Source organism: Melitaea cinxia, chromosome 11 (assembly GCF_905220565.1).
Source record: "Melitaea cinxia chromosome 11, ilMelCinx1.1, whole genome shotgun sequence".
NCBI lineage: Eukaryota > Metazoa > Arthropoda > Insecta > Lepidoptera > Nymphalidae > Melitaea > Melitaea cinxia.
In genome coordinates, this window is record NC_059404.1 from 4,956,923 (window position 1) to 4,966,514 (window position 9,592).

The following is a 9,592-nucleotide window of genomic DNA, read 5'->3' on the forward strand; positions in this document are numbered from 1 at the left end:
CGACAATAGGTTCTAAAGTTTTATTTGGATACATGAATTTATAACTAAATAAATACTTTAATAATAATAATAATATTAATAAAGGTTTCGTTAAAAATAACGAAAGAAATAGGTAATATGTCAAGATTTATATAACTAGCGGTCCGTCCGCACTTTGCTTCGGGTATTAATTTTGTTTTTGTTTAATAAGGTTTAAATGGACTTTACAATGTTTACAACTCTAGATAATAAAACTTTAGTGTTTTTCAGTAGTATTTATTTCATTAGACAAATTAAAAAAAACATACATAATTTAAAATATTTATTAATAATAATAATAATAATCATCATCATCATTTATTCACACACACACATACATCGATATACAGACAACTTAAAGACTAGATCAAAAGATTAGATAGTATTACAAATAATTACATTGGAATTTTTTTTATCAACCTACGACATTTTTCGGTAAAGCATAAGCCATCCTCTTTAAAATGTAATGAACACACAACGCAAAATTTTGAAGCCTGCCAATTATTGTCTTGCCTGCTTTGGCGAATAATAGAAACCCATTCCTCGCGTAGAACAACATCTGTCGGCAATCTGCAAAAATCATTAAATAATAAAACTTGACACTGATTACAATATGTATTCTTTAAATATATCTAGCATCTTCCATTAATTCCACTAATATTATAATCTGGCTATTGCCCACAACTTAACAAAATATACCATATATGTAAATAACTTCATCATTATCATATATATGTATATATATAGGAACTAAATTGATAACCATATACATTTTTATTTAAGCTCCTGCATTAGATATTAATGACCGAATCACAGTAAATGGTAATAACAAATAAAAATACATCTAAATTCGGAATAACTATTTAGGCGTGATATTACGTGTGGAAATCGAATACACGTCCGTACATTTAAAAGTCAGTCTCACTAACGCCTAGACCATCAGGTAGTTTCCCCAATTGAAGGGAAAAACATTTCGCCAAACACTGGCAACACAGTTGAATTAATGTCGAGGTTTTGTGTTCCGAGATAACCATATAATTTATTGAGTGAATAAATAATAAAATCAATTAAATAATTTATAATTACCTGTAAAATGAAATTCCATCCTCTTTTTTTTATTTTTGGGAACAACTTTCACAATGTTTAAAAACACAAGACGGCATTTCTTGACACAAAATAATGAATCACTCGAGACGTTTAAACAATACGACGCTATCTTTAGCACTGGTGCGACTTTGTATTCGCTTTTGATTTTGTATTCGCTTTGGTGGCTTCACTCGCATGTTCGGTGCGCTCCATCTGCCTTTTGTTTATTAATCTGAGAAAAATTGATTCAAAATCCAAGAGTCGTATAAAATCTATATTTGTTTCATTATTAAGATTATAACTATTTTATTTATATATAACGATCGCTACATTTTCAATTACTAATGGTTCTAAAAGCTATCTTTATATTGCGTTCAACTGTTTTATTTAACGTCTAGTTTATTTCTCAGCAAAATTTCAAGGTTACATTAGTATAATGCTTAGCGAGAAACGAGACAATAAACAGGCAGACAATTTCAGTCGAGAGAATTCTTTCCAAGTATTCTTTACAGCGATTGCTAATAAATACTAGATAATGGGCAAACACTGTCTATTACATCGGCAAGGTTTATCTGTTCCGAATTTGTGGTAAGAAAATTTTCTCTTCTATTTTTCTTATAGTCGATATATTTTATAGATCCTATCAGGCCGTTTGATTTATGACTGTAAAAACTGTCAGAGGAAAGCGTTATAAGGTTAATTTAGGAAGGGCAAGATTGTGTTTTTTTTTTTTTATAAAACGCAAGTTATTAATATTTTTATAAGAATATTGAAACGATCCGCAACGGGTTGCCATGCTTATGAAGTATGACAGACGTTTATAAGCTACGGTAATCGCTTTCCATCAGGTGAGAAGTACGCTTGTTTGCCGACCTAGTTCTATATAAAAAAATACAAGTTTGATCAATCTTATTACTCTTTGCGGTAAAAAGAGGCCTTTATTTATGTATTAGCTTTCAATTAATAACGTATTCTTTGTTTTATTTTTACAAAATAAACAACTAACTATGGTATAATTAGTAAATATTAATTAGCGATCAGTTGCTTTTACAAGTATATATAGGCTTTCTTTTGTGTTAAACATGATAATAAAACATACTCGTAACTTAAGTAGTAGGGTCGGCTGAATTAATTACGAAGTAATTAAACAGAATTTAATTTTATATTTATTTCTTTTGTTATATTTATTTATAAAACTTTGTAATAAAAATCACTAAGAGTCGTTTCATTTCAATTACTTGATAATCAAATCGAAATAAATAAAAAGATAAATATGTAAATCATATTGTTTATGGCTTAACAAGGCCTTTTCAACTATAGTGACCTAAAAGAAGGCCCTTTTAGGAATTTACATAATACGAATTAATCTTTATAAAACAATTTAAATGTTTATCGAAATCCAAGAAAAAAGATAATCCTGGACATAATAATTTATAAATATTTTATATCATCATAGTACTAAATGCGCCCGATGCACCGCCTAAGCCTAAATCAGTTTTACTTAATTATATTATGTTGTCATGTAAATAATTAAAGGTATGATAAGGATATCTTATGTCCTTAACGTTATTTTAATTCAATTTAAAATTTAACAATAATTAATAGGAATTAAAAACAATTAAACACCTATAAGTAATAATTATGTTTGCTCGCAAACGAAAAAAAAAACCGACTTCAATCACATCGACAAGTAATACGTAAGTAGACGAAAAAATAGACAAGTAAATACGCGCTATCAAAGAATACTCAAAAAGTTTTAATCAAATCTCGATAAAATTTCAATGTGATCACATGATAAACACCACCTTTTAATTAAATTAAAAATCATCAAAATCGGTATACCCAATAAAAAGTTCAATGGACGGAATGGATGGAAATTCAAATGGGACCAAATGACACGCACCACCTTTTGATTAAAAAAAATTGTAGAAATCGGTCTACCCAGTCAAAAGTTCTAAAGTAACATTGAGAACCTCCTCCTTTTTTGGAAGTCGGTTAAAAAGCTAGCGAATCGCAACGAAAATTATAGACAGCAAGAAATGTCTTGCTCAAAGCTTGAAGCAGCCCAACTGGATAAGTACTTTAGTCACAGTAAATCACATCTAAATAATACTGCTCTCAACTAGCGCTGTCTTCTTGTGGTAAGTAAAATTATCCTCCACTTCAGGTCATCTTCCTCGGTATGAGTGAGAAAATGTTGACAGTTGGTTACAATTAACAATGTCCATAATGTAACTGCTTACATCACTGAAAGTTTATTTACAATCCTGGCAGTATAAAAAACACTGCAAGAATTAATATTCTTAATTTAATTAATTATAAACAAACTATAGTAGAGTAACAGTAATAAATGTAACTGTGAGCACGGGTGAACTACAAAGGACGTCTAGTATTTAATAAAAAGCTCCAACTAGCACGATTCGCGCCGCACGCCATAACTAGGTGTTAATTGTTAATTTGTTGACAGGTGGCAAGTTCTATCGATAGTATGATTATTAGAATTCCACGCCTAACTTCCCTGCTCCGCTTCATTAGTACGAGCTCGGTGACATTAATCAGAGATATTACAGTGCATTGGTTACGGGTCAACAACCAGGTCAGCCGAAGATTACACTCGTTAAATTATTTAGTAGTAACTGATTAGCTAGCCTAACTCTTGGAATTATAACATTTATATTGTTCGAGCTACCAGATCCGCGATTATAATGAGAATTCGCCAAATTTAAGCGCACTGTTATTACTTTACCTTATTTAGCTACAAAATTGTTTTGAGCTTGACAGTAAGCGATAGATCAACAATATTGATACCATGATTTTTAAAATATGAGTGTAAGTCTTTATTCATTTACTAACCCGACATGAATCAGCGTGGCAGATTAGTGCCTTCATAAGTGTAGGGGTAATTTGTTAACAGTCGGTTTTTACAAAAATATATAAAAAATACCATATATTTTGAGTTTCAGTTTCACGGCAATAAAATAATACAAATATGTGACTCGATGGGCAGATTTATTTGCATGATTGAAAGCTCGCCGAATGTAGGACGAACCATTCGACGAGAGCTAACAATAACGATGAGAGGTAAATAAAAATTAAAAAAGAAATACAACTATGGTAGATTTCTACTGAAAAAAAAATCTTTCAGGATATAATACCTTATTATTAACCTTTCTTTTATAGTGGCATGATTAGTATTACTACCTTAACACCATCGGATGCGAGTTTGATTCCCGCTCAGGGAATATAGTTTTGTATTTATACAAAAAATAATTTCTTATCCAGTTGTATCTGTCAGTAAACCTCCTCACCATGCCTTGAAGAGCGCATTCTCCAATGAACAAATACGAATAAGGTTTAAGTTCAAAAAATTAAACAAAACAAAACAAATAACAGAAAAAAAACAGGTTTTACATTCAAATATAAAGTGATGCTACAATAACCTTGTACTGTATAGACATTATAAGAATACAAGGGGGCTCAAGATATTTAAACGACGTACTTGCTTTAATCACATACTTGAAATGAACTCTCAAAACGTTCCAAGGGATCAAAAAACTGTACCTAAATTTTCTCAAGCGCGTAACGTTTATTTCATGCTTCAATGAGTTTTAAGCTCTAATTCTTAAATCGTTTTATACTTTGTATACTTTATTGTTTAAACACTACCTTTAAATGTCAATATAGTTTAGAATATTAACACTTAATAATAAAATACAAGATAAACAAATACATTATGTTTAAACAAATTTAGTTTTTTTTTTTGTACTACAAATGATTAGCCCCCCTGAATTACAATTATACATACATATTTATGCCCATTTAATTTTATCATACACAAGTCACATAATTTAAACATTTGATCAAATTTTTAACGAAAAAAACTTCAAATAAATTACAAAACTTTATAATTAAAATTTTCATTTGCACTTTCTGTACCAGTAAGTCGATTCTATGGTTAAATTTGTTAATATTACATTGCGTAATAGTAATATAATAAACATGACTGGTAAGTATATAGTTTTGATGTCGAGTATAGTGCCAGTATGTTACGATTTTCAACGCCACACCGCGCTAACCGAACCGAAACTAATTTGACCGCGATGCGGTCATTATAAATAGTAAATTGTCTATTCTGATTAAAATTTACTTATTTAGAATGTTGTTTCATTATACGCATGAAGGTTTAATTTTGATTTTTTTTTAATAAGATAACATTGTAAAATATAAAAAATTATAAATATTGTATTTTATAAAAAAAAACTTATTATTTATCGTTTATATCATTTTCCAGCAAACAAATTCGATAAATTTTTTATGTACTAACTGCCTTTCATGTCAGATGCATAAAAATGAAAGTATCCATACATTTTTGTATTCTATTATATGTTATAAGAAAATAAGATGAACCAATATTTGATTAAATACAGATGTTTCTTATTACTTTCAGTGCATATTTAAATACTGACATCAACTAATAACCTGTGTATAGACGTGATACATGATAATCGCTTTAATACAAAAAAAAATAATAATAAAGGGAAAATATCCGATATTCTAATATAAAGATAACCCGATTTTAATTTAAAGTAAACATAAAATGCAGAATAATACAATATATATCTAGATATATTTGCTGTTTAAATAGTTTAATAAATAGTCAAAATAAATTGCAAAAAAAAAAATTAAATTGCCTATTCCGGGGCCGGTAGAAAATAATTTCATTTTATTTAACGTAGATTGAAATCGTTTGAGTCACAATTTCACATTATTCAGATAGGAGTTGCCTTATGACAGCTACAGCGTAAGGAAAGTTTACGGAAATCAGGCCAAGGGAGTTTAACTAAAAATATCGTGAAGAAATAGATTTCTTGCAACCTTGACGTCAAACTTTCCACTTTCGTGAGTTTTGCTTTTTGCTTCTCTTTAAAATTTGAAATTGGTTCTAACCGATATCAAGAAAAGGAGGAGATTCTCTATTTAGCTGTATCTTTTATGTTACCACATGACTTTCAACTGGGTACCGATCCCACTGGTGGGCATAAGCTTCTTCCTTCGTGTAGGAGAAGAGTCAGACCTTATTCCACCAGACTACCACTGACGGTTGGCCGTTATTTTCCTTACATAACGGTTGCTATGAGGTGCCTATGATAAAAACCGGGACTGACAGCTTAACGCCCTATCCGAGGCGCGGTTTTTTTTTGACTTTTTGGGGAGAGACTGAACAGTCTCTCGAGAGTGAAATAAAAAAACAACGTCAAATAAATAATTTATTGAAATTAAAATATCTTTTAAAATATCTATCTAATATCTTTCTACAAAATTCCAACATAGTCATTTGAGTAAAATAATTGAAAAGTGCAAAGCTACGAATCTAAAACACTAAAGTCTTATTTGTAAGAGCAAACTTTTTTATTCAATGAGATTAACCCTATTAAAATCAAAGCTCTTTGGTGCTTGAGTAAACTGTGTGTATATCGACTTTTAACGATCTCTCAATTTACCCTGAATTTAAATTTCAGCTTTAATACTCATCTTTTTAATTTAAAACTTTAATAACTGATTTATGAAATAAAATACCAGTTAATAACTCCTAATTAATAATACTAATTAAATAAAGTGAAAATAACTTTTTTGACGCGCTCGAGAGTCGTCAGTTTGTTTGAAATTTTGCTTAAGTAATTATGTTAAAAATAAAAATGAGAGTCTCGAGGCAGTAGAACACAGCCCATTCGTTCTCTGCTTTAATTGTAGTAAAGAGCGAAAAAACACTTAAACTCCACATATCCTAATAAATGGTATCGCTTCTCCGAGTGAGTATTCTTTCATACAAATTATGTACATTGTGAATACTCATATAAATAACAAAAATCAACAACGTCTTCTTAGAGGGCTTTAGCTCTCTAAAGTACCGAAAAAGAACGTGGCACCATGACGGACGGCAGTAACCTACGACAACCCCACCTGTCTGTCGGAGCACTTACCATCAACACGACTTAGCTCTACACCGACAGAGCTTTAAAGAATTAGCACTTAACCATTGATGGATTGGTTAAGTATCCCACACAAAATCCACTCTAGCTATAAAACACGAGAAAAATGCAAATGCGTTTGCCGACACATCTGGCACAGAATATCATCACATTATATACTTATATACGGTATGGATATATAATATTTACTCGTAATATTAATTATAGACTGTAATAAGATTAATAGCAAATATATTTTATTTAAATAACAAAAGTTTTACTTTCAACATAACACCGACGAAGAGAGCGTAGCTTTTGAGCTGAGCTTAAAGCTGCATTTCAGTCTGCAATTGAACAAACACAGTAAATATAAGGTGCAATTTGATAGTTGCTGTTTATCGCAATAATCAATTCACCTCTGAATCTGTTAACTATCGATTAAATCTGTTACAATTCGTATAAATATAATGATACTCTTTTAAGACATATTAAAGATAAATTTCTTAAAATCTACTTTTTTTGGTTTAGTTGGTGAGATTATAAATAGGAACGAAGTTCCTTATTACAAAATATTAATTTCAAGTTCTATTTGAGGTATAAAGAAAATAATTATTCGTGTATACATTTTTCTTTATGATTTTTTTTTATCGATAAAAATAAAATAAAAAACGACTTTAAAAATTATCTTCGTTTCGCTTGCTTCAGCCTTTAATATCCACTACTGTGCATAGGCCTCTTTTCCCATGTAGGAGAAGAATCAGAGCTTAACCCACCACGCTGCTCCAATGCGGGTTGGCGGATATATTCCCTACTATGAGTAACAACCGCTATCAGGTGTACATGATAACAACCGGAACCGATAGCTTAACGTGCTCTCCGAGGCACGGTGGTGAAACCCACAAAGACTACACAAACACCCAGACCACGGCAAACACCTTAACACTTAACAAAATTATTTCAACACCTACCTTGATTTTATTTACAATGAATTATAAAAATATATAATAAAATAATATCAAACTACAATAATAATAACAGTCATCACGTAGAATATACATTAGCAATCACACATAGACTATACATAACAATCTTACGCTTTTCTAACGTTACGGACGTTTTTTGCCGGCTAGGGTACCCCTCCGCAACGCCCCATAAGAAAAATCGTTCCCAAAATTCGAGTTAAAATGTAAAGATAAAAGTATTAAAACGTATTTTTTTTGCCATAGTTATTTAAAATAGATATACAAAACGATAGTTAAATAAGTTGGAAGAAAAAAAAAAACTAAGAATGTAGATGAATATAAAACTAGCTACTAACTCAAAGCTGTGAGCTGTTTTAAAAATAACGTGACAAAAAAATTCTTAGTAATAGAACAGCTGGATAAAATTATATATAAAAAAAGAAATAATTACAGATTGAATATAGACTACTAGTTAATAAACGTATCACGTATCTATAGTCTAACGTTTCATTTTATTATATAGAAAGTTAACGCAACATTTAATTATTTTTTTTAAGTAAAAATTAACACTACAATAAATTGGCATTGTGTACTGCAATTATAGGCTAACTGAACATGTTTATGGAGTATAATAATAATAAAAAATATCATTAAGTCATAAATTATTGAAAATGATTATTCCTATGAGAAATATGTAAATCCGATGTAAATAATAAATAAATATACGCTTTACACTCAACGGCCCCCAGTAGTTCTCAGTCAGTCTCGTGTGTCGGGGGTCCGGAAATACTAACAATATACAAGCACAACGCCCAGACCGCGACAACTATCTATATGGCTTATACAAATGTCTGTCGTGAGCGGGAATCGAACTCGCGACCACCAGCGCAACAGCCAGTGCTATGACCGCTAAGCCTATATAAGTGCTATGACGCGTCATTAATGTAGGATAGAAAAGGAAGGAAGTCATTGTTTAACGGTAAAACGCAACAATTGTATTTATTTTTCCTGTATTAAATCTCGCTGAAATTATCGTTTGTTGTGTTTTTTTAATAGAAGACTTCAATGTAAAAGAAAACAATAACCGGAAAGAGGAAAAAAATAGAATTGGATTTTACCGGACGTCCGTACCATCGGAAACCGCGATATCGGTTCACTTCGGGGACTGACCGCTGTGAATATTGCTTTTATCATCAATTTGGGCTATGGACAGGAATATTGGAACAATACATGTATTATCGAATACAAAAACTTTCAAAGTTTTTTTTTTTTTTGTTGTAGATATTACTTCTCAATAAACAAATTTGTTTTCTTTGTGTAAAAAGTAATAAAAAGAAATATCAAACAACGACTTTCAATTATGTTACATACAACCTATGTATGTTAACTACTGTTTAAATCTAATATTAGTAGATATGTATTTAAGAAGTAAAATACCACTTCGGTCTAATACAGTCCACTGCTGGACATAGGCCTCCAATGTGTTTACCCATAGTCACCACGCTGGGTAGGCGGGTTGGTGCGGCTGCCCGTCTTCGGCCTGTGTATTTCAAAGCC

The 9,592-nt window shown here is 30.7% G+C and overlaps 1 long non-coding RNA gene across 1 annotated transcript; it reads right to left on the bottom strand.

Annotated features, from left to right (window-relative positions):
• Positions 1-320: 320 nt before the first annotated feature.
• LOC123657773 lies at positions 321-1,338 on the bottom strand. The gene is made up of 2 exons (XR_006743764.1): positions 1,105-1,338; positions 321-588 (listed from the first exon to the last, which is right to left on the bottom strand). It is a non-coding gene; the product is annotated as an uncharacterized LOC123657773 (long non-coding RNA).
• Between the last annotated feature and the right edge of the window lie 8,254 nt (positions 1,339-9,592).